Below are 25333 nucleotides of genomic sequence, written 5' to 3'. Positions count from 1 at the left end.
AATGCAATAATGCAATAGGAGAATATCAATAAATGGCAAAAATCAAAAATTCAATCAATTAATGTTACCACTACAGTGTCAAAGTGGCTTAATTGGGAATGGATAAAGGACGATCATAAGAGGAGGAAGATAGTAAGTCCTTTTTCAGCTGAAACATAAAGGATCAAGTGATAAAAATAATTTTGGTATGATAATGATATCAGAGTGAATGACCTGATTTGCCTGTAAAAATTTTGCATACTGTATATTCCAAGGGTACAGCTTAAGTTCAGTGTTCAGCAGGTCTTTTGCAGTGTTCAGCAGTGTTATTGGTCTTTTTGGTCATAAATAGTTTAAAACCTGCAGAGAAGGATTAAATTGATTCAATTAAACCTTATTTGGACTGATTTATTTCTCCCAGCTTAAAAGGACCTAGAAAACCTACTGCACCACAGACCCTGAGGACCAGAAATGGGAATCCTTTGGAATCTAACACAATTATATCCTCCTACTGAAATGTTTGACTTTTTTTTCCCCTTTTTGTAAGTCAACTGGAAGATGCTGCACAAAAGTGCTGTAATAAGGATAAACTATACATATTTTCCAAAAAAAGAACAGGGCACTTGAAAAGGCTTTGCTGTGTATTTTTGCTGGTTGGAGCTCTGCCTCCTATCACATTATCATCATTTACTGTAGCAGAAAGAACTATCTGGGTTGTTGTGAAAAAAAAACCATGGACTTATAATGGTAACCAAACAAGTGGTGAAAAACATCTCCTCACATAGAATGGTAAACCGTTATTAACTAGGTAAACCAAAGCCATGCACTGATAAAATAAACCTGACATTACAGGGTTCTCAATGCTCACTTCCTGCATCGGTGCTTAAAAACAGGATATTTGTTTTGAAAAAGCCAAAAGGTATAGAATGACTGCGTGCATTTTTCTGCTTTTGTCTGCATTCCAGTTTGTAATGTGAAAGCAGTGACACACTTTAAATGGTTCATAGTGAATTAAAACTGAAGTAGAATGAATACATTATATGCCAATCATAAAGAGAACTCGTATATAGATTTCCCCTGATATATGCTGCCCAAGAATTAATTTCTTAATTGCTCTATGATATGTGCAGCCTATTTTGGAGACTCTGTGTGGTACAGGCATTACAGAAGCACAGCAGTTAGGCTACAGGTAAGAGCGTGGCTGTATGCTTTTTCTCACATAAAACAAAAGCTGTACATGACACGTTCACATGTTGTAAACCTGGTTCTGGGGGGGGGGGGGGGTCCTCACACATGCTGACCTTCATTCCTGCCCTGCTCTTTCCTTAATTGAAAACTGGATGGATTAGATGCTCAGTTGGAACCTTTCAGTAAAATATTTCCTACTCAAAAGCTGAAGATCTTACCTTTTGAAACATAGAAGTTAAAACATTTCGGGACGATTAGAACAATTAAAACAATTCAAAACACTTAAAGAGTTCAAATTCATCCTATTAATAGATCAATTAGGGCTCAGTGATGTACAGTAATTGAAAAATAAAACAAGGTCACCAGTGGGTGTATGATGATGGCAATGATGAATATTACTTATTTGCTTAGATAATCTCTAATAATATGAGATTTATGCTGGTTACTTTCAATGTAATAAGGTGTTACTTTGGTGTAGGTGTAACAAAGTAAGACAAGGTGAAGGAAGAGCTGATCAGTGCGAGCAAATCAATCTAAAACCCTCTACAATTTTTAAGTTCAGTGTTTCACATCTTGTAAGACAAAGTGAAGGAAGAGCTGATCTGTGCAAGCAAATCAATCTAAAGCCCTCTACAATTTTTAAGCAATTTTTCATTTCTAAATTCAGTCCATGGTCTGAATTTGCCCAGGGTCACAGTATTTCATTAATGCATTAGCCTCAAAACTCCAGCATCCCATTTTGCTTAACTAGGCACAAAGCCCGGTAAAGGGGAAGGTACAGTGTATTGTCACTTAAATATAAACGTTTTTAGCATACAGAGATATGCAGAGAGATAATATTATTGCCACAATTGTAAACCATACTGTAATAGTTTGCACATGTATGAAGAGCTTTAACAGATATTTCATTTTCCTACTTTTCCTAACTCTCAAAATAATTGTTTATGCTCCTTTTCCATGAAGGCATTATGATAAGTGTCCCATCCCAACTAAGAAAGTAGCTGCTATACTATATGAAAAATATAGGATAATATTCCTCACACCCAAAGAAGGCTCCACAGCTGAAACGTTGTGTTTTCTTTCATATTACTTGTTCCTTTGAAGATTATATTCCTGTTGTGTTTCTTTCCATGGTTAATATCCTGAGTTTGTCATTTATTTTTATTACAGTACATGACTGAAGTATATTTTTATCTTTCTTGGACCTTGAACGCTGTGTAGGGATGTAGACTGTAATAATGCATCAAAGATTTATATATATATTTTAAGTCTCATTTCTGCACCCCAGAGGGATACACCACACCCCTAGTAGTGAAAATACTGTGCACAAAGGAAGACATCTTGAAAAATGGTCTTAAAATGCAGCTATGGGCAATACAAAATATCAGTGGAGTTCAGAGAGATTACAATTAACTTATTTAACGACTTGTAACTACACATGGAGAAGCATGGTGTTAAATTGATCTGACCCACCCAATAACTCTTTATAGCTCTTATGTTGTGTTACAGAGTTCTGTACAGCAGTATCACTGAAGGGGTAGCAAGGAAGTGTGGCAAACACAAACAGGCCAGAAAGAATCTGCTTTGTCGAGATCTTCACACTGTACTGTTATTTGCACTCCAACGTTTGAAATTCACAAACCCTGCTGTTGCTGTGCCAAATACTGCTTCAAACAAGACAAGGGGTGGAATTTGTCTTTCAAAATTGGAAGCTGTGAGTTTGCAATTGCTAGTTTTTTTTTATTTTGCAGAGTGCACTGCATCCACCGTTTCAAAGCCCATTACAGAGAGCTAGTGGCATTAGTCTAGGAGCTTGTCAACCTACACTAGTAGAATAGCATGTTACAAAGCACTTGTAGACTAAGTGGAGAGATAAACCTGATGTTCATGAGCCATGCATTTCAAAGCACTTACAGGAAGCTTATTTACCAGAAGCTTAACAATCCTGTAGAAGACCCAGTTATGAACTCATAGAAAAGAAGATGGTTAAGCAGAGAAATCACTGGTAAAGAGGAGAAGCAGTTATGTGAGAACAAACATCACAAGTGTGACATGAAAGGATATGGGAAAACCACAGGGAGACCAGATGTGTCTTTGATTTAGATATGAATTGTTTGCATTGGCAGATGCATCTACAATTTAATAAGAGCTATCAATATCAGTATGAGTCTACAACACGAGCAAAGTGCCAAAAATAATCATGTTTTTAAGAAAAAGTAAAATGACTAAAAGCTATTAATTGTATTTCAGATAAAAACAATAGTTAAAAAGAATGAACTATTGTTATGGTTGTTGTGATTGAAAGTATTGTGAATTTTAAAATTGAAAGGACCAGCCTGCAGTTTCTCAAATACTCATTGAAGTAAAACTTCCAGCAGTACAATGAAGTTAAAGGGCTTAAGTCAACTTCTCCAAAGAAATGGCGGACCCGTCTTCACTAATATGCCCACTACCCAGTACAGTTGAAAATATTATGCGTCGGTATGTGGTTTTGGTAATCTCAAGCTCAGTTTTGAATGAATTATGAATGCTGATGGTCATTGCCTGATTCCAGATGGTCAATGTGGAAGAAATGACATTTCTGTTTCTTTTAAGAACTCGAGATGACTCATAAGAATGAAAGCCATACTGGTCAAAGGCAAACAGAGATCAGAGTCACAGTGGAAGCAATCAAAGTGACAGGAAAGAGGAAGTAAGAGAGAAGGTTCAATTTATATAATAACAGGCAATACCAATGAAGAAGTGTTGCCCCATGTAAGTAACTCCCTCTGCCAGAGGCCACAATTCAGTGGTTCTTGCTACTTCAAAGGAATAAGACGTGTTCAGCTGGATGTAATGCCAATAAGGGCTCCTGCTGTGGAGGCTTTTGAAAGGCAAGGGAAGAATCTGAGGTGTCATTCAAAAACCAATAGTGGAAGGATGTACTCCTAAGCATCAGAGTCAGTGTTAGAGCCAGTTAGAATTCTGCCTGTTGTATTCGACGTGAAGGAGCATGATAGGAGTCATTGATCAAGGCATTGCAGTTATTCACCAGGTTATAAAAAAGACATGACAGAGAATCTCAGCACCCACAAGAGAGTGAGATGAGCTAACTTGGTTTGGAAGAGCATTTAATCAAAGATCTTATAGAAGATGAGATATATTTGATTAATAAAAATGAAATCAGATGATACTGACTGCTTGTGTCTGTTAACTTGCACTACATTACTTTGACAACCTCATCCAAGGAATTCATCCTAAGATCTCATCAAGATCGTTTTTGAAATAAGTCAGGTTATCACCTTCAAAAAAATGGCAAGATAACTTGTTCCATACTCCCACACCCCCACACTCCTTTGGGTAAGGAATTATATCCTGTTCTTGGTTTTAAATCCACTTACACATAGTTTCTACTTTTGTCCCCAGGTTTGTGTTTCACTGTTTATGCTGAAGAAGTCTACTGGAATGACATTGTCAATGTCTCTGAGGATTTTGAATTGAGTACCCCTGAAGTCTCTGTTTGAGCCTAAAAATGTTCTTTTAGCTGTGACTTAATACAAGCCTATGACTGGAGATAATCATATTTCTAATCTGGAGAAACCTATTTATTGTTTAAACCAATACTCAGATAAACTTTATGTTGTGTGAAATTTAGAAGTTGTATGTACAGCAGGAACAACCATATCACAGCATAAATGCTCAAAAATCTTATTTGTACAATTAAAGTCCTTGATCTGTAAAAATTATGTGAAAGTATCTTGCATACAGTAAAGCCTGGCACACAGCAGGAATATTTGCTTCCAGAAATATTTTTCTTCAGAACTATTCAGGAAGCATTTTCAGGAAGCATGTTCAAGCAACACATAATTATTCCCAGTGCCCAGCTGAAGACTGAAAGGAAGCCATATCACACTGTGTGACGCTGCACTAAAAATTGCACTAAAACATCACTGAAGATGAAAACAGCCTTTTCTGACAGTGTGCAAATTTATTCAAACAAATGGTCATTAACTGACATTTGATTTAAAAAAGATGCAGACAACAAAAATCCACAGAAATTATTTTTGGGAACAAATCTTGCACAAAATTAATTTAAAAAAATTAAACTGATGCCTTTGAGGTGTGTCCAGGGAAGGTCATATCTATCCTGAATCTGGAAAAACGGATATATCAGCCTCTGACAAAAGTACAGTATGGTTACATAAAGTAAATGTATTACACCATTTTCTTTAAAAAAAATGTCTTTACCCCTTTAAAAACCCATTGCTGTTTACCAATGATGGAAGTCTTTAATCACATTTTGGCATATTACTGTATATGTGAACTTTCTGCCCATTTTGTTTTTTGCCAACTTCCTCCAGCTCCTGCAAACAGTTACTGTTCTCTTTAACTCTGTCCAGAATATTTCAATCCCGTTGTAGCCCTGCAATTAAAAAGGGTAGTCAAGAGTCATGTTGTTTATATTGTGAGCTGTTGATTTATGAGATTCTGAAATTCGAATTCATTGGTCTACAGGCAGATTAATAAAATTAAAATTAGATAAAATTAATCCATCCATTTTCTGACCACTTTGTCCAGTACAGGGTCATAGGGGAGCCAGAGCCTATTCTGGCAAGCAATGGGTGTGAGTCGAGATACGCCCTGGACAGGACACCAGTCCATCACAGGGCACACACAGACACACACTTCCTCACACTCACAACAGGGCCAGTTTTCCCAAAAGCTAATTAACCCAGTGGAAGAATTTACTTTTTAAAGACAGTACAATTCATGTTGCAGAAAATGTTGTGAAATCTACTTAATAAATTAGATGTTTCACAATGCATATTTTGTATCCACAGGAACATTGCAATTTTTTAAATAGAAAATTGCATCAGTTATGGTCAAACTCTGTTTGCAAATCACTCATTAATTAAATCATTATTTTATTAAGTTTCATTCAATTGCTACTGTATGTATTTTACAGAGGGTGTGAATATTGTTTGCCATAAATGTGTGTATTTAATTTTGTATCTCACATATTGATTGGAGAAGTAGGCGAGTAATAGCTTGTTAAGATAAATTATTGTGCAACACAATGAGTCACCTTTTTCCTACGTAATCAAAGTCTTTTCTCAGACGACACAGTAGGTTGAAGAATTAATGTAATGACTTTTCACTCTACCTATGTTTTTTTACAGTTTATTTTTCACTAAAATTGCTTACAATGCCACAATTCAACTTAAGTGATATGGTAAGTGAAAAAGTCCTTATCTGAAACAAATAACCAGACCTTTCAACAGCTCTTTATTGGGATTTAAAAGGGAACCAGGGCATACATTTGTTAAAGGGACAACATGTATTGTTAAAATCCACTCTGAAAGATTTTATACATTTATTTTCATTGACTGTAAGATATTAAATAGGTGCCTTTTTTATCACCAAAGGTGACAGAATGCGAACATAATGTAGCCTCAAATCACTGAAGTGCAAGTGTTTAAGGTCTTGGACAAATAAATACATAAAATAATAATGCAAACTCCATTTTCTAGTCATTGGTAAATAATTGACCACGGATGGATCTATGGTTAAAAAAGATTTTGTTCAGAAGGGATTTCAGTAAAGACAATGTATTATTCAAAAGCCTATATTAAAATGAAAGAATATAATGTTACTGTTAATCTTCCATTCAATCACAAAATGGGAATTTAATAATAAAATTAATAATTCAGTGTTAGAAAAACTACCAAATAGTTTGAGCCAAGAATTATCATATCCTGAAGGCATTTACTTAGCAATAACAATATCCAACATACTTTATATTAGTGCTTCAGGCCTGGCTTCGACAAAAATATGAATGATCTATTTGTTAATGCAGTCATCTGTTGTGTGATCTGGCTATATTATTGTATTTGTTCCCAGTCTTATTTTGTTTGTTCTGAAAGATTTTACTTTGCACCAATAATAAAGGTGTCACCGAAGCCCCAGTTCCCATCAGCACAATTCTGTTTTTTTTTCCTTAGGAATGACTGGGATATTGAATCGCGAGAGATTTCTCTGAATGAAACGGTCGGCTGGCCATTACGAACTTTAAATGTTCTAACGACTAACACACTTAGCCCGAATCCTTCACAACGGCATACTGGTGAACTTCTACAACATGACCTAGAAGAGAGATAGCTGAAAGAAAAAAAAACTGATCTCAAATACATATTACACAGTGCATAATTCTCAATTGTTGCAAATGTGCAGTCGGGACTGGACGGGTGATATTTACAATGAATGACTCTCGCAGTGTTTACCGGGAAAATGAAAATCTGCTTCGAATTCCATTCCCACTCACATGCAGGCGGAGACCTCCCGCGACCTTTAGTATGGATACCATTCAGATATACGGGTTCTGCTGATCGCCTTGGAATCTGAATGTTCCCAGGCTCTCCTTTTTCTTATTATCAGACCCGTGCCTTCAAATGGTGCGTATGAAACTAAACTGAACGAAAACTAAATACATCCTTCACGCTATCTGAATATAGCCTGTATTCGACATCAACAGAAGAAGAATCGGTCGCTGTATTAAAAAAAATAACCAAAATAAATGAAAACTTTCGGCCTCGGGATTCGTTTTAAATATGACTAATCGCTCTGCCCAGGAGAAAATAGCTCAATATGAATCCAAACTTCTAAAAGGTACCGATGCTCAATACATTTATTCGAGTGTCTTAGAAAACAGAATGAAATAAAAATGATATTATGATCTGTCTACAGCTTGCATTAATGTTAAGACCAGATTCCTGTACTAATTATGATACAGAAAAAAAAACATGACTCACACCTTTAATGTATGTTATCGGTCTTTGGGCTCAGTCCTTATCTCTTTGGGGAAAAGTTTTTTTTTTTCAAAGCGTCCTTTGTGTTTTCCATAGGCTGCGCATCTTTCACTTTCTTAATTTGAACATCGCTTTTCACTGCATTTTTGGACCGAGACAAATGATTGGCGTGTCGATAAATACTTTGTGTAAACAATTTAGGCATGATGTCTGTGTAGAGTGCAGACGCTCTTCAGCTATGAATTTATAGGGATCCAGCTTGTTATATATTCGACCTAATCTGCTTGCAGTTTCGTGTCTCTACCGATTACGTTATGCGTACGATGCAGAGATCAGCCAAATTAACCTGTGTGCTTTAGAAAGACCAAAGTAAAACAATATGTTGAAGCAGCACAAGTCTTTCTAAGGATATCTAAAATCAGGGATATCAGAACGAATGTGTTCAATAAATGAGGTAATAAATTGCGCTTCTTTGTCACTTAACACGTTCAGACTTTCCCCGCATCGCAAGAACTTTGTGCTGATGAGACAATAGTAGATAGTGTATGCATTTAATACGGGAGAAACCATTACTGACTCAGGTGTACCACGACCAAGACCAATGCTTTATAAATGTTGGCTTTCTCTCAAAATCAGCCTGTGACGCGCATCTTACAATTCGACGTTTAAGGAGGTTGTTCTTGTCGCCTAGGTTTACAGCTAGAAAAGGAGCAGCTTGCATTTTTTTCGGCCAGGAAATTTACGTCCGATTCACAGTAATCCCCTTTGGAATAATGGAGCCGGCTCAGTCAATCATGTGCAGTTCTACATACAGCGCATGGTTTCACCTTCAGCTTTTTTTCTTTATCGGTCTGTCCTTTCTGAAATATTGAATATATACAAAGGTAGGTCTGATAACTCTTCCTCCCGTGGGCTCATGTGCAACGTGCTTCATCAAGATGGTTTGCTCAGGTATATTACTGTAATTTCGTGCCACTTGGAGCTGTACAACAAAAAATATTAAACTTTGCTTTTAGGAGGAATAGATCGTTTTAATATTGCGGTGCCGGATACATTAGCAGTAATCCTTTTCAAAGCTTTGTAGTTCGCGTAGCGACAGTATCCTTCCATTCTGAAGTGAAGGGGCTTGCAGCACTTTAAAGTAAAAATTATATGTAAACATTTATATATGGTTTGACTGTTGTGGAAGATACAATATAAAGCATCAAGGCTACGACACCTTTCTAAATTATTAAGGATGTCCAAATGTAATTGATTCAGGTTGTGTATATAATGCTGGATGTTACATTTTTAATTGCGTTACCTTACTTGATGCTTCTATGCGCAAAACTATAGAATCAAACGAAGCGGACAGTGAGTCTTTCTCGTTTTAAGGAAGTTGCGGGCTTTGAATCGTTTTAAATGTTGACGGCAGAGGCAAAGACTGTCGGAGCAAAGGGTATGTCTTAATTACAATTGTCTAAAATCATATCCAGGTCAGCGCTGGGCTTCAGAAATCTCGTGTAAAACGAGGGAAAGAGTTTGAAGGCTCGGGAAGCGCTCTCCATTGTAAAACTATAATTGTGAGCGGAGTTTGAGAAAATGATAATGACTCGGTGATTGTGCTGAGGATGGAGGAGGGTGCGGGGCGGCAAGGGGGGTCGATAGTGAAGTGAAGACTCACTATAGTTGATAGGCATGATGTGTCTTTGGATAAGTTCGTTAGGGAGGGAAAGGAAGATCCGTGCCCTGGGTGAGGACAGTTTCTTGATAAAAGAGCTTAAGCTCATGAGGTGTAACCGCAAATAAATTTCTGGCGGAGAATGTTGTTACTATTATTTGCTTGAGTGACGTAATAATATATTTAAGAAACACTGGCTCTATGCCGAGAAGGCTGTTGACTGCCTCCTGTATTTTTTTACGAACAGTTTAATGTCGTTCTTTATATGTGCAGATGGTTTTATTATACATAGCTCATTGTCCGCTTAATTGTATTTTCTCATAGAAGGAGAAATGAAAGGACTGTTATAACCTGTGGAATTTGTAATGCAAATAAACGCCAGTGGGAGTTGAAGCATATTAGCATAGTGTTACAGACTAACTTTTTGTTGAAGAATGTGGATTTAGCCTGCCAGTGCATACAGGATTAATAGCATTAACATTTATTGAAAGTTCGGGGTTTCCCAAGTGCAAGAACGAGACAAGTGAAGACTACAAGATAAACATCTGTTTGCATGGCAGTTTTTCGGTAGACAAAAATAGGTCGCTGCTTTCTTCAAGCTGCCGAACGAGATACATTTCGAAACATAACATTGCAGCTTGCTGTAACACTTAGAAGCCCGCAGTGATATATCGCATCTTCAGATGTTTTTAATTCAAAGAGCTACAGGATCAAATAAAGGTCAAGGAGGTCAAATAGCCATTTTTATTATCGGACTCGCTTGGAACACAAGTGTAATTAATGGAAAGGATTTTCATTTTCGTTAGGTGTTAAAAAGGTTATTTAGAGGTGGAACGAAGCATGGTGCGGTAATCACCTCTCTTTATTATTTTTTATTCACTACGTGTGTCTGTTCAGTTGGTGATTGATGTGCGCGACAGCAACGAGAGAATGAAGTGTAATGTAAAGACACTCTAATACAGTACACACAGCTCAGGGAAATGAGTGACAGATGTTTCCACCAATCCGGGGCCGGCTATTTCACTGTGGTGCCTGTATGCTGCATGACACTCCAACTGTTTATAGTACATCAGCAAATCAATGTAGTTATGAAAGATTGTACGTAGTTAAAACAACACATTACACTGAAGGGCGGTTAGCATATTGATTATTCATACCTTTCACGACAACAAACTAAGGAAAAATTAATGTTCACGGCTCCTGTCGATTGGGGTACGCCAAGGCGAGGGTTACAGTTTACAGTTAATTTGTTCGTTGGACACATGGTCGAAAGTCCTTTTCGCTACTCTTTTTTTCTACTGAATTTTTACTGCTTACTTTATCACGAATTGTATTTTGAAGAAATACGGGGGTTAGCAGCCACTACAAACATTTCTGTACTAAGATCCGTTTAAGCAATCAATTAATCCCCATCCATGTTCATTCTAGAGGAAGGCGGAAATTGTTTACGACTTGGAGGAAAAACAGAGATGAAAAGTGAAACGTTAAAGCTAACTGGTCATGTCTGACCCTATAAACTGTATTTTCTTTGACAAAACGCGAGCTGTTCTCTCCAGAGCTCCATTTGCTGTTGTAATAATACTGCCGCCGAGGGAAAGAACGGTGAATTGTAAAGGCCATATCTGCATTCATACAATAGACATATTCAGTGAGGGAAGGCAGCTACTCACTGCACTGTTCTCACATCACCCTCTTACAGCGCAGGGCCTGTGAAGCTCAACAGTTTTTGCACATAGTAGTGCCACCTATAAAAAAAAGGCTAGGAGACTTCAAGTTAGCTACACAATTATGGAAAATTGCTTTGTGGCCACACGTAACACTTCAAAGAAATAAAGTAACGCTTTTGTTTCCAGAAGGAACACACCTTATTCGTCTATCAAAATCAAAGATGTTTTCTGTAACATTGTTGTCAAAAGACTGGCCGTTGTTAACAAAGCTCACACTTGTGGTGTTGATGTAAAAACGAAACCGGTATTGTGATGTTTTCCAAATTTAATTGTGCGGTGTTTACTAAATCCTAACTCTTAGCAGTTGTTGATATCGATACAAAACAGTAGCGTGCCCCCCAAACACACACACATGTTTACAAACTGCAGTATGTCGAAATAAGCAGCACAGCTTTGTGTGTAGTTTATTACGTTATTGTTATTATTTACATTGAATTATTTACATCTCACTTTGTATTCCAACCGTCACTTGTACTGAACAGTTTATTAACATCTTTGTGATAAGGGAACAAACTTATTAGTAAGCATTTAGTTTGTTGGCTTTAACTCAAGATCAGTGTTTGGACAACAAAAATGATTTGGGCATTTTCCTTCGAATGTACATTTCCTAAATGCGTGTTGTTGTGCGTTTGGTGTTGGAGGGGGAGGTGATGCAATCCGGTTTTTATTTAATGTTTCAAGCCCTTATGTAAACTAAAATGAATATATCCCTGTCCTAACCAGACCTCACTGGCCTTTCTCGGTTCGTTTTCGGATTTGCTGGTAGCAGGGCTTGCTCAAGCGTTTACCTGGCAACGGCTGCTCAATGTTTGCGGTCCCCGGGTATCAAAGGCGGGGCTTGGGACTGTGCAACTTTTTTTTTTTCGAGTGACTTGTCCTCGTCTCCCTGTTGAGGAGACGTCACACAGCCACCCTGAAGCCTACTGTTAATACAAGTAGCGCAACAGCGGGGGTGAACAGGCAACAGCGACCTAACTTCTAACCCTTGGTGTACCGATAGAAAAAAACAACACAGGAATTCAGCGTCCAGTGGATACAGAAAACAGTACCGTAAAATGTTTTAGGATTTGGGTATTCAGGAAGTGCTGAAGACTCTCCAATATCTAAAAAAAATTGCTCGAGTTGTTTTTTTTATTTCATGTTCAATTTTTTGGATTCAGCTGCTGCATGGATACTGCAAGTACAGATCCCTTTGTTACTCGGCGTAGGTTGGTAAGAGAGTTATTTCTAAGATTTTTAACTTATAATTTTGAATGTAAGAGTGGCAGTGCCACTGTGACGTTATTATCTGAGTAAAATTATGGCTTTTTTGTTGTTCGTTTCATGTGTGCCTGCAGATGTGCTGAGATTACGTTTGATGAGGATGAAGGGTGTGTATTTAAATACTGAAAATGCATATGAAATTAGGTGATCGACTTTTCGAATGTCTTGTGTAAATAACTTAATTTGAGTATATCAAAGGTTCATTAATATTAATTAAAGTGTGGGCCTTCACAGCTTTTAATAATATACAAAAACATAGTATTGTATGTATTCGCACAGTTTAATAATAACAACAACAAGAGGAACAGTATCGATAACGTAATATTATTCCTGGAATATGGTGCTTGTAGCAGTTATGCAAAAGTGTGCCCAGAAGTGAAAAAAAACTGTTGCTAAACTGTTTTGTTGTTTTTGGCTGTTGTCACTGTAGTTGCAGCACTTTTTAAACTACGTCGATCTTTGTTTTCGCGAGTTAAAAAAATACGTAGGCTATAATCAGATGTCTTCACCGTGCTAGTTTAAAAACGTGCAGTTTCGTTCCGTAATTGGCACTTTGGGGTACTTGGTCCCCTTCCTGGCATCTTGCTACCTTATACTAAACATAGAACCATTCGCTACATATTTTACACTATGATGTTGACCAGGTGCAAAATCTGATAAGGCAGGAATAGATACAGAACTAACGAGTGCGGACGTAAGTGAACAGGTGAGAGCTCAATCCGGTTATTTCCACACAGCTGGAGACTGGTGAGCAGCTATTTAGCTGCGTGTAACCGTAAGCAAGCGCAAAAATTAGCGTATCACAACATCAATTTATGACTTTACACTATTCTAAAACGACGAAAAGTAAACTGTACCAGACTGAAAACCCATTATACCACCGTAGGCTTAGGCGAGCAGCATTAGGATAACAGATTTCTCTGGTGAAAAGGGTACACTGATTTTTCATTTATTTTTCACAGATGTCTTAATATACTGTTTTTGAAGGGGGAAGATTTTCAAGGGGAAGATCTCCCCGAATATGAGGGGTCATATTCTAAATCTCGAATAAATAATGTTTTTTTTTCGGAGAAATATACTGTTATAGAAATTACAATTTTAAATGCAATGAGGTGTAATTTAGGTTAAGTCATGTTTTAAGCGATGTCAAATTAAGAGTATCAGTAAAACAATGGGGTTAATATGTATATTGTCAAAAGTTATTGTTTTGGACTCAGGAGGCTCCTGGAGAGACGTCAGGAAATTGATTCATTGTCTTTGCGTTGGAAGAACTCAGGCCCCCTCTTCTCACAACGCAGCTAGGCTGCATCGGTAAAATGCTTGTGACGTTTAATCATTCGCTTTGGAAGCTGTCCAGATGAACCCTGAAGAATGTTAATGCACAATGCGCCCTGAGCTGTTAAAGTATAAACAGACATCTTAAATATGCAGAATTAAACCGCTGGTTCCGTCGAATTTTTAATTACTCCTTTCACTATTGTTAAAGTATAAGGAGTAGGTGCTCTACATGTAGTTACAACAATTTTTCGCAAAACGTGCTGGCAGACGTTGTAAAATAATAACTCCACAAGTGTTCTCTTCTTTTGTTTTGGGTTCTTGTGAAGAAATTGGGATTTTGTTTAGAGATCTTCACTTTGAGCAAGTTTTCAGAGAGATTTTATCATATCCGAATGCGACTTTATTTTCATTTTCAGTTCTCATTGCAGAGACGGTATTCATTTGTGATAAAAAAAAATTGAACCGCCTCTGCAACCAACTTTGCACAATACTCTCTGCTGTGCATTCAGTTATTGGCATTTTTTAAAGAGACAATATTTGAATTGCAAATTCAATATTTGCCTGTTTTTTAACCTTTCTAGGCTTCTAGAGTATTGATTTTTGCATCTTCCAAGCATTATTTTTAAAATTTCATCTTAAAATTTAAAATCTAAAAAGGGCGGGACCTAACATTTAACACTAACTACAAGTCTGACTGACCCATAATGAAAACCAATCTTGAAATCGTTGACCAGCTATCAAGGTATAAGTGTTATAAAAATCACGGTATAAGCATGAACTAAGGGATTTCGATTTTGAATGTTCTGCCTGGGTTGTAATGCTTAATGATGGGCATGAAGTTGTTTTTGAGTTTTAAATAGTAGCATGTTCAGATCTTTTTGCTTTATACCTTACATGCAAGTTGGATACTATACAGTTCCACTGTCGAATATGTAACCAAGTGTCTGATAAAGACAAAACTAGCTGCAACAAACATTATTATCTCTTAAATAAAAAAAGCAGTTGGTGACTAAAATATACTCTAGAACTACATGGATACGTGATTAAAACAGTCAGAGTAGAACAAATATTTTTTTTAATCAAATGCTAAGTGGCTTTGGTGTTTTAACCAAGTTCTTAAAGCCTTACTGTGAGGAGGTGCAACAAGCCATTTAACATTTGTAGAAACTCTCTGATGTTGGGCAGTAAAGTATTAGGCATCACAGTCTCTGCATTAGTAAAAATAACTCAGAAACTAGAAGTATGAAATTAACTTCTATACTTGGAAAAAATAGATGATTTTGAAACCAGTGTTTAACTAGGCTTAGTTAGCTGAAGTGGGGTTCTATTTTTTCCCTGTGTGTCAGGGACTGCACTATTAAGGCCATCCTGATATTACATCATGTTTTCTCTTGGGATATTACTTCATGCTTGCTTAAAATCTGGTAGACTTTCTCAGGATAATATTATGAATGGACAACAAGGCATGACAGAAGACTGAATTCCCAGTGAACTCTTTCCTTGAGTATTTTTGAGGAAGGAACTGGGAGGGGGCCTGAGAGACAAATGAGTCTCTTAAATTTGTGAGTTGGAAAACTGTGATAGCACTGCCTTTACAGACCCTCTTTAAAAACAAGGACTTCAGTCCAAATGTCAGACTTCACATGTAACAGGTCTTACACTGCCTGCAGGAAAGACTTTGCTTTGCATACATTTCTATGCATATCGAAAATACAAAAGCAATATTTTGAAGCAAAATGGGCAAAAAAAGAACTCTAGACAATGTAATGTCGCACATGGAATGATAAATCCCCATATTAAGTGATATGAATTAGAGCTGTATGTCTTAAATGGTGCTCAGTGTGACGTGGTATTAAAGCAATAATAAAGAATAAAGAATAAAGCAGTAATAAATGCAGTAAAAATGACAAGGTATATATCATCTCAGATTATGTGAAATATTACGGTTTAGTTTCAAATCAGTCATGTAGTTGCAGTGAGGTTACATTAAATGATAGCTTAATATATTTGGAACTCTTCATCCAAACAATACAGTAGGTACTGAATTTACACGTCTTTTATGGACTGTATCCAAGTTATATCAGGATTTTTGTAGTTTCTTATATTTCCAACTCACAGCCAAATTAAAACAGCAGCTTAGAAAGAAAAAAAACAAACAACAAACAAACATGGTTTCCCAAAAGTTGGCAGCAGTCTAATTTATCCAGCATAGACCTGAAAATAACTGCAGCAGCTAAATGATTAAATCCACAAGAACAACATCAGTTCAGATCCCCCAGTCCTCCCCAGGTGATATCTCACTTGACTGATTTTAATGTTTCACTGTCAGTTAGTTCCAGAACGCATAGTGGCATTGTGTTGAGAAACAGAGGGCATTAAAATAAGGAAGTAACAGATGATGGGTAAAAGTATTTTGACATGTAGGAGTAATTCTGCATTGATAGCAGTGGAATGATTTTAAGTAAGTAGACAATAAATACAACCTGATACCACTTCCTGTACACTACCTGCAACTACTAATGAGTCAGATACTACAGCTAAAGAAGTATTTGTGCATTAGGAGTAGCTGTATTAGTTCAGTTTTGTTAAGTACAGTATGCTGTATTTACTAGACATGCTGTTGTTATGGGCTTCCTTTGTATCTTAATTTGTAATAAACCCAGCCGCAAAAATCAGTGTGAAAATGCAGAGCAAGGTCTGTGTTACTCATACACGTATCTTTGTGTAATGTGACTTTGACTGCAGTACACGTCAACTGTTTCCTCTTCATGAATACCTTGTCTGAATCACATTTACATTTCTCTTTCTATTACCTGCAAAGATAGAACAAACATTCATCCAGGAATGCCAGATTCCTTTTTTATAGTTGCCTGAATGTTTTTTTTGCGTGTGTCCTCAGTTTAATTGAAAAGGAAACCTTTTGTTCATAACAACACCTGAGTAAGAAAGTTAAAGAAGTGCTTTTTTTCCCAAGTCAAATGCTGTTAGATCTTACAGAGTAAACATCAGGATTCTCTTCACCTGGCTGTGTAGTATTCACAGGGTGAAGGTCTTGTAAATGAGAAAAATCTTCATGTTTATGCTACCAAGACATAGAATCTCACAGGATGTCTTTTGCAGTGTTTTGGAAAATCAGATGACAAACTGAGCTGTTGTCCACCAGGATGAGTTCTACGCATAAATTTTCTCACTCTTGCTGTCCTCCAAGATCAAGGATTTTAATCGGAATCCGTGTGTGGGAGCTATTTTGAGTCAAGGAGAATTTGGGTTTTGTGTGTTCTGAATAGATAACTTGGAAAAATTAAATGGATTTACAAATGACTGGGTTGTTTACGAGTTTACAAAAATAATATGATGCTGGCAAAGGAGCGCAATTGCTAGTCGAAGCAAGGCAATAACATTAAATCAGCTTTACCCAGGGTTTAAATAATTCAGCAGTTGGGTGTGGAAAGCTCACAGAAGTGGCCTTCTTTACAACAGGGTGGAGTGTTAGAGGACGCACTGGGAGCTACAAAGAAAAAGGACGCCCGACAATCCCTGTTTTTAGTGGTATTTAGCAGTTCTTATATTTTGGAGAACGTGGGATGACTTCTCTCAATCAGGTTAAAAAATAGCCAGCAATGTAAATGGATTTATTTATAAAACAGGACAAACACTAGGTTCTAACAAAACAAAAAGAGGAAGAAGTACTCTACAGCAACAACTTAAAGAATATGTTTGAGAAAATGTAACCCACTGCTTCACAAATTCAACAGGCACTGCTAAAGCTTAAATAAATACAGAAATGCTTAATATTGTATTAAACATAAGCCAGCATTTTTGTATTTGAGGTCTCCAATAGAGTAAAGCTGTTTGCCTTCAGTTAAAATGACATCAAGAGTCCATATTAGTAAACTGTGTCAGCACAAACAGGATGGAGTTGAAGAACTGACTTGATTACTGCTTTTTGTACATTTTTTCCTTTCTGATTTGGAAATGTAAATGGTGTATTGTGGGTTCCAGACCTGTTGAGTGACCTTTTCTTCCTTAATAACCCAAATACTCCCTCCCCATCTCCTTCTCACCCGATAGAACTTAATTGCAGGAGTTTGTTTTTCAAAGGTGATTTTCCTTTCATTCAAATTTGACATACTTTTTTACAAGGATAGTTGGATGTATGCATTTGGAGCATTCAAAACAAAAGAGACAAGGCTGCTATTGTGACAGGGTATCAGTGTAGGAGTGTCAAATCTCACATTGTAGCTGAATAGACTTTCAGTTCCCTCATCTGTTAACAGAAAAAACATCACCGTTATTTGCAATTTACTGTAAGTATGTTCCTTTAACTCCCTCAAATGTCTTGTCTTTTTTGGCAAAAACACAGTATGTAGCATGTACTGAATCTACAGCCTGGGACCTAGAGAACAAGTCCTTGTTTTATTTTCTGGAAAGACTTAGTTTGTAATAGATGTTTTCGTCAGAGCTTTAAATAAACATCCTGCTTTTTTAAAAACAATTAGGCAGTGTTAAATATAGAAAGAAAGCTAGGAGTCACTCACAAAGTTTAATAAAATTCCACCTTTCAGCACTTTTCAGTTACTTGAAGATCTGTAATGTTTTCTTTATGCTATTTGTGTGAGAGCTTGAACATTTCCTAATATTGGGTCACCATTAAGTTGACAAAACAGCTGTGTGTAGCTTCTGTATGCAAAACCATGGAAGAACTCTGCAGGTTCTGTAAATGTAAAATAGGGTTGACTCTTTTGTAAGGCACACAACCAGAAGACAGACACTCCTGGAAACAGAGCTTTCAATTTACATATTACATTAATTTGAATAACAGTATGTTTTCTTGATGAAAATGAAAGTTTTTTATGTGCTGAGAACGGCCTTATTTTCTTCACTTAAATTATAAATGAGTAGCACCACATGGGGAGCTCATGAGAGATGACTGTGTTTTTGGAATGTGATGTGTTTGCCTTCTACCTTCCCTTTGTGTGCTCCTCAGACAAACAGTCTCTGACTGCTTTGAAATTACGTGCAGGGTTAACATGTGGCTGCTTAATCCTGTTATTAAGGTCATCTCTTTGTTGGGATCGATACAAAGCATGCTCGGTGGCTATCAAGCGGTCTATCTGGCAAAATTAGAAAAAGAAAACTAATTTGGTAATCACTGGGATTAGTGGATTCTGCCTGGGATTTGCCACGGTGTGTTCAAATTGCCACATTTATGGAGATGCAGTTGCCTTAAAAGGAGATTGGTTAGCCAGCGTTTTCTAGGTTGATTAGGGATTATGGGCTATATTGTCCCAATTTGGTAGGATTTAAGTTTAGGTCTAATGTAAGACTAATTTCCCCCCTCCAATCCTTTTAGCAAAGCGTATGTGCTAAAAAAAGTCAAAACTGCAGCACAGTAACATCCCCTAAATTTTGCATTATCGTCAATTCTGAATGCACTGAAATTATGACTCTTTTATTTTTTAGCGACTCATTTGAACTTAAACTTTTGTTTTTCGTAGTAAGTAACTTGCACTTTCTGAGTGAGTCATGCTATGTGGTGGGACTATATTAAAATTTCAGTTTTGTAAGGTTCTGCTAAAATGTCGTGTCAGCCCATTTTGTAGTTAGAGTGCCATTTTTGTCTTTACCTTATAACAATATTGTGCAGTAGACACACCGTTCAAGCTACCCTAATGATCAGCATCTTTTATATCTGCTTTCTTCTACATAGAGATGACCAAATAGCACCACTGTAAAAATATAAGCCTTATGGTAACATGGTATAGACTGGGGTGTCTAATGCTAGTTTTCTCATTTAAAGATGTGACTAAAAAATTACAGTTGCAGTATGGTTACATTTAACAAACAGAGAAAGCATATTTTCTACTGTGGATCTACAGTATGTAAACCACTTGACTTTTGTGATGACTTGAGAGGAGAGGATGACTGAGGATTATATATGATTCAATGTGCTGACGGTGTTGTCCTCGGACTGTGATGCATCTGCGGTTACAGACACAGAATCCTCATGCTTTATGTGTCTAGGCACGGGCTTTAAACAGGAGTACTGTGGTGACACTGTGCAGGACATCCAGTACTTTGTACAGATCGGTAGGAAAAGAGCATGACCAGTTGTGTTAGACCCTATCCACGTGTCAGCAGACATGTGGAAAGCCAATGAGACTGTCAAATCCAGCTTTCCCCTTCTATTCTTAAACTGTGCTTTTTGTCTCAGCCTGGTGCCATCTTGAGCCTTCCTCTCGAGTTCACACAGACATCCTGAGAGCTACCTACAGGAGTACTGCCATAAAAAACGCGGTTGATACCAAATCTGTGGATGTGCTTTTGTAATGAGCCTGTGAGCAACTACAGTTACACAATACAACTACAATGTACATTACAGTGTTTCAGATTAAGTGAACTAGACTAATAAAAATATTTCCTGTTAACAATATTCATATTAACGATATCAACATTAAATTTTTATCAGAAAAATAATTCCAGTGCCCATTCGCAACATTGAAAAACCCTCCCAAGTAAAGAAAAACTAATGCTTGTAGCCTGTATCATGTTTTATGCTAAAATGTGTATTTTTCACAGTGGATATTGATTTAGAAAATGATTTAGAATTGGATTGTATTGTACAATTAAAAAATCCCAATATTTTATCACCATATTTTTTAAAGGTAGCAAAACCAGATCTTAAGATATGTGTTATTTGAAGTTTTAAAAAAGATACAACGATAACCCTTTTATTGAAAAAAAATATGACTAAAGGGCCTCAGCTTCTTTGCGTTGGCTGTGAAAGACTAAGTATTTACTCCCACAAAGAAAGCAATGTAATGTTCCTTTTTAAAGTTTTAAGTACACTTAATGTCAGAAATCTCTTTTACACGTGGACAAACATATTCATCAGTCAGTATGTTGTTGTTTCCCTCATTTCCTGAAGCAGGTTTGAGTGTATTCAGATAGTTTCCTGGAAGCATGTATTTTGGCTTCCGTCAGATCTGCATTGAATGTTTCATTTGGAAGCAGGCTGGGGGATTGTAAAGGCCTGTCCAGAGCTACAATCCTTCCTCCCTGTGCTTTGTTTCCCTACAGTCACACAAAAGGTTGCATTCCCTAAAGACCTAAAGAAAACCATGATGGATCTTCAATTGTGTTTGCTAGAGCTTAGCATGAACTTTTCATTTAGACATTTCTTCTTATTTCTCTAAGAAACAAATCAGTGTGTTTGGGACATCTGACTACACAATGCATTAGACTTGTACACAGCTTGTGCTTTCTTCTTTTCGTAAGATACTTTTCTATGAAGAGGCTAGCTCCTTGACCTTTATATGAATGTTCTGCTTGTTTAGCTATTGATGGATAATTCTCAGGTTAACTTACATATTTTGCCACAGCAACATATAGTTGCTTACCTGTTGGTTTAGGATTTATATGGGCTTCATGCCTCCTGATGTTATAGACACAGTATACTAAGTCCTTCAGATATGAGTTGAGTCCTTGTTGTTTCCTCCTGACTTCTAAAGTACTTCTAAATTATTCATCCTGCTGTACTTCCAAGAACAGCCTGTGCACCTGCCACCTATGTATAACTTTGGCATTCTTTGTGTAACTTTATAACCTGACTTTGGAATTGTGTGATATCCTTACAGTGACACATACTAGCAGTGCTAGTAAGTGTCACTGTAATAGTGTAGTAGTGTATCACTATGAAACGTTATCTGCACAATTAGTAAATGTCATGGTTAATCCTCTCTTTACCTAACCATTGTTTGGAGAGATACACCATGTAACTGCAAAGTCATTTTGATTGAGCTGTTTTTGATCTGTAGTACACTGCATGTTCACTAATGTGCATAGCTCTGCAGAGACACTTTTTCAATGTGCAGTGAAATCATGAGACAGTTTGCTTGTTTTGTGCCGTTATCTTTAAGTTGTCTCCTTACAATCCAGTTGAGGGAAGTCCAGTGTGCAAAATGTGTCAGGAGCTTGAGATGTACAGTACATGCTAGATAGCCAAGGGCGGAGCTTGCCAGTCTCACACAGTCAGACTGACTTTGACCCGCAATGTCCTGGATAAGTTTCATTCTCTTTTTCCTGTTCTGCATAATCCTTCTATCAGTTCATTTTTACTGAGCCTAGGGGACTGTTTCTTTGTTAAATTTGCAACATTGTAATTTTACTAGAAAAAGGAAGCATTTTTTTTATTCCAGCTCAACTGTGTGTATGTGAAAGCAACAGTATGCAGTGTTAAATGAAAACAGTGTCTTGGCAGGATGTTTAAAAATAGGAACACAAGGTTCTCCTTTTTTTACAGATGTACTGCAGAAACTCGTTTATGATAGGGTGGTCTTTGTGTGAGCAGAATTCATTTATGTCCTGTTCACTTTTGGGAAATTCAAGGCTAGAAAATCTGCTTTTGTGAGATAGTAAGGTAACGCTACTTTCAAAGTACATGTTTTATTCTTTCAAATAGTACTTCAGTGATTGTGATTTCTGAGAAGGAGGTAGATTTTTGTGGACGATTTTAAACAAGTGTGTATAATGTACTTGAAAGCCTTACTTTCTTTGCTTTCTTTTTTGTGTAAAATATGTACTTTTACTTTGGGTAGAGAAGAAGATGAACTGGGTAGTAGTTCAGTTTTAGAGTCAGATTGGGCCAGTATTTTCTTTGACACCTAAACTTGTTAAATGTATTTCACATCATACTTGTTATTCTAGATGAAGATTATTCCTGACCCTCTCTGTCAAAGAAACAGCCAGAGTTCAATTTGTGCCTACCTTGTTGTGTTTTAGGAGTATTATGTAATAAAACACTTTTGGGTTTCTGTACCTTCTCAGTAACGTTTCTCAAGTTACTATCAATCCTCAGGCACAGCACATCATCTTTTGTTCGGGGCACTAAATACAGCCAAAAAATATTTTAGGAAGTTGGGAAGAGACTAAAATACCATGTGGTTGTTCGTATGGAGAGATATTTTGCTAGATCACATTTTCTAATATGACACGTGTGACAGATGATTGTCATCATCAGGTGTCAATTATTCAGTCATCCTTTTTTTCCTTTTTGTTTGTGCTTAGATTCTGTTTTGGTCTTAGAAATGAATAAAAAAAAAAAGAGAAGGCCATTGCTAGGAGACATCACCTCGACTACAAACTTTTCAGCAGAAGAAAAAAGTTAGCCTGCATGAAGAGATGGGAATGGTTGAATCTGTAAGAAGTACACAGCATTTGGGGATTATTTCATGGAAAGTATTGCACTGGTGAACACCTGTCTTTGAAACTGAGGCATTTCCCAGCTGTATTTTGACGGTCTCCAAACATAAATGGCAGAAACCATGTTAAGTGTTTGATGGTCCTGGATATTTGTTGTGTCTGCGGGTTTGTTATTGTTTCAGAACGGTTGTCACCGGTAACAAGCTGATTTAGGTTATTAAGGTGAAATGGAAACCTGGAGAGCCTGCAGGGGCAGGACTGGAGACCCCTGCTAGCAGCTATTAGGGCTAGAACTCTGCTCTGTTTCTCTTCGCTTGTCTGATGTCATGGTGTTCCCCAGAACTTGGGCAGGAACCCCTCTTTTTGGTGTGTGCATCAGTTTGCACATCCCTAAAATCCACAGGCGATGTCCCTTTTTCTCAGATATGGCGTAGATGCTTCATGTAACTGAGACACTGCTGGAGGAATCGAAACAGAGTTTCCTTCACTCTGATTCAAGGATGTGCTTAGGAGGAACCCAGGTTGTGATTTTTTTTGTCAGCTTCTTACTGCTGTAAAGCACATCAGGCTCTCTGCACTCCTGTCCCAGAGGCTGTGTGTCATTTGGCTGCCTGCTCCCCAGGCTCCTCATGCATTTTTGATGGCTTCTGTGCCTGAGATTAAGTACCATACCATGGCAGTTAAACTCACATTGCAAGGTAGGTCTGTGAAAGAAGCCTAATCCGGGTGTGTGCTTGGTGTGGAGTGCAGACAGGCCTTCTCCTAGGGTTGCCAGCTGAGGTTTAACTCAGCCATGCTTGATGTCTCTGTTGGTCTTGTTATTTCTGAAAAGTTTAGTTAAGCACTCAAATGGGCTTCCTGTTTATAAAGCAGAGTTTAGCAGCTGAATTACAAGAGGCTGGAATTTCGATAAAGCAAAACTCTGCTGTTTCTCGGTGACCTTGAGGAGACTGAGCTTTTGTTGGCACAGCACATTTTTTTTTCACTGATGTCAAGCCACTAACAGCACATAGTATAGTAATTAAATGTTCTCTCAGTGTTGTGCTGCTCTGTGGTGGGTGCTTAACATAATTAAATTAGTACTTTAGGAGTCACTGGACATCATGCATTTTCAAATAAGATTCATGAGGTGGAATTCCAAATCATTTTGGTTTTCATGTTGCCCCTGTGCATTGATTAAAACAACACCATATGTGTAATTACTGTTTCCATGGAGGAATTAGTTTGTTTGATGAAGTGGCATTAGGTACAACAGAGAGCAAACTGGTTTTCCGTTTTCCACTAGAGAACCACTGCTAAAGTACATGAAGATATTGACACTTGAGCATGAAGTGTCCTTTTATTTGCTGTGTATTCTGTTACTCTATCCCCATCATTTTAAAAGTTTATGACCTTATCCTACTTTTATCACAGCGTGGTCACATAGCGTTTGTTGCCATGGAGCTCCCTTCCTTCTGTGAATAAAGTTGGGGCTGTTTTTATACAGTAGTTTTATTTTCCCTACTGTATCTTAAGACTTCCCTTCTTTTTAATAATGAATTGCTTGATGACGCTCTCAATGACCTATTATAATTAAAAAAAAAGACTGAAAGGGTGGCCAGTAACTACTGTTCCTGTAGGTGATCACTACATGGATTTAAACTCTTTCAATGACACTGGAAATCTCTTTTTTAAGACATTAACATGTTTCATATTGTTATGCCTTTTTATTGATCATTTATCCACCTGTCCATTGGAAACATCAGCTATTCCAAGCTGCCTCATGTGGTCAGTGTTTAAGGCAATATCTCTCACTTAATAGTCATTCAAAATTGGAGCTGAGATCTGCAGGTCAGATTGGGATCCAAGCACTTGTTCTTATTTATATATTTTCTTAAAATCATTTGGCTGCAGGCTACATTAGATATCTATTGCCTTATACCCAGGGGTGCCAGCCAACATAGGGAGATGCAGCTTTCTTCCATTGCTAATCCTCTGTTTAAAAACGCCCTCACCCTGTCGCCAGAGGGAGGTAATGAGGAAATTCCCTCACAGGTCCCTTGACAGCCAATATTTACACTCCTTAAATTTGTTACTTAGCATCAGAAAAAATGCTGACTTGATTTGGTTATGATCTTTGTCAAGCCCACTGATGGCACTGTCTGAATAATTTAGGGAAACAAACTGGAAAAGTCTCCAGGCAATAACTAATAATGTAATGCATTAGATGTGTTCATTAACAGTGGATGTCACCCTAACCTTGCCTTAGTACA

At 37.3% G+C, this 25333-nt stretch overlaps 1 protein-coding gene across 3 annotated transcripts in view; it reads left to right on the top strand.

The window, feature by feature from the left end:
- The first annotated feature begins 8742 nt into the window (after positions 1 to 8742).
- znf516 (zinc finger protein 516) overlaps positions 8743 to 25333 on the top strand; it is a 69133-nt gene continuing 52542 nt past the window's right edge. Inside the window, exon 1 of one of the 3 annotated variants that reach the window (XM_088929110.1) lies at positions 8743 to 8836. The gene's annotated coding sequence lies outside the window, so the exon portion shown is untranslated. Of the gene's footprint in view, positions 8837 to 12262; positions 12548 to 22252; positions 22300 to 25333 lie in introns of those variants that run through there. The other 2 variants (XM_088929109.1, XM_088929111.1) reach the window with 2 other exon arrangements.

This window comes from Atractosteus spatula, chromosome 12, assembly GCF_055471065.1.
Source record: "Atractosteus spatula isolate fAtrSpa1 chromosome 12, fAtrSpa1.hap1, whole genome shotgun sequence".
NCBI classification, from domain to species: Eukaryota; Metazoa; Chordata; class Actinopteri; order Semionotiformes; family Lepisosteidae; genus Atractosteus; species Atractosteus spatula.
Note: the sequence above shows the minus strand (reverse complement) of the source record. Positions and strands in the feature narration are given on the sequence as shown.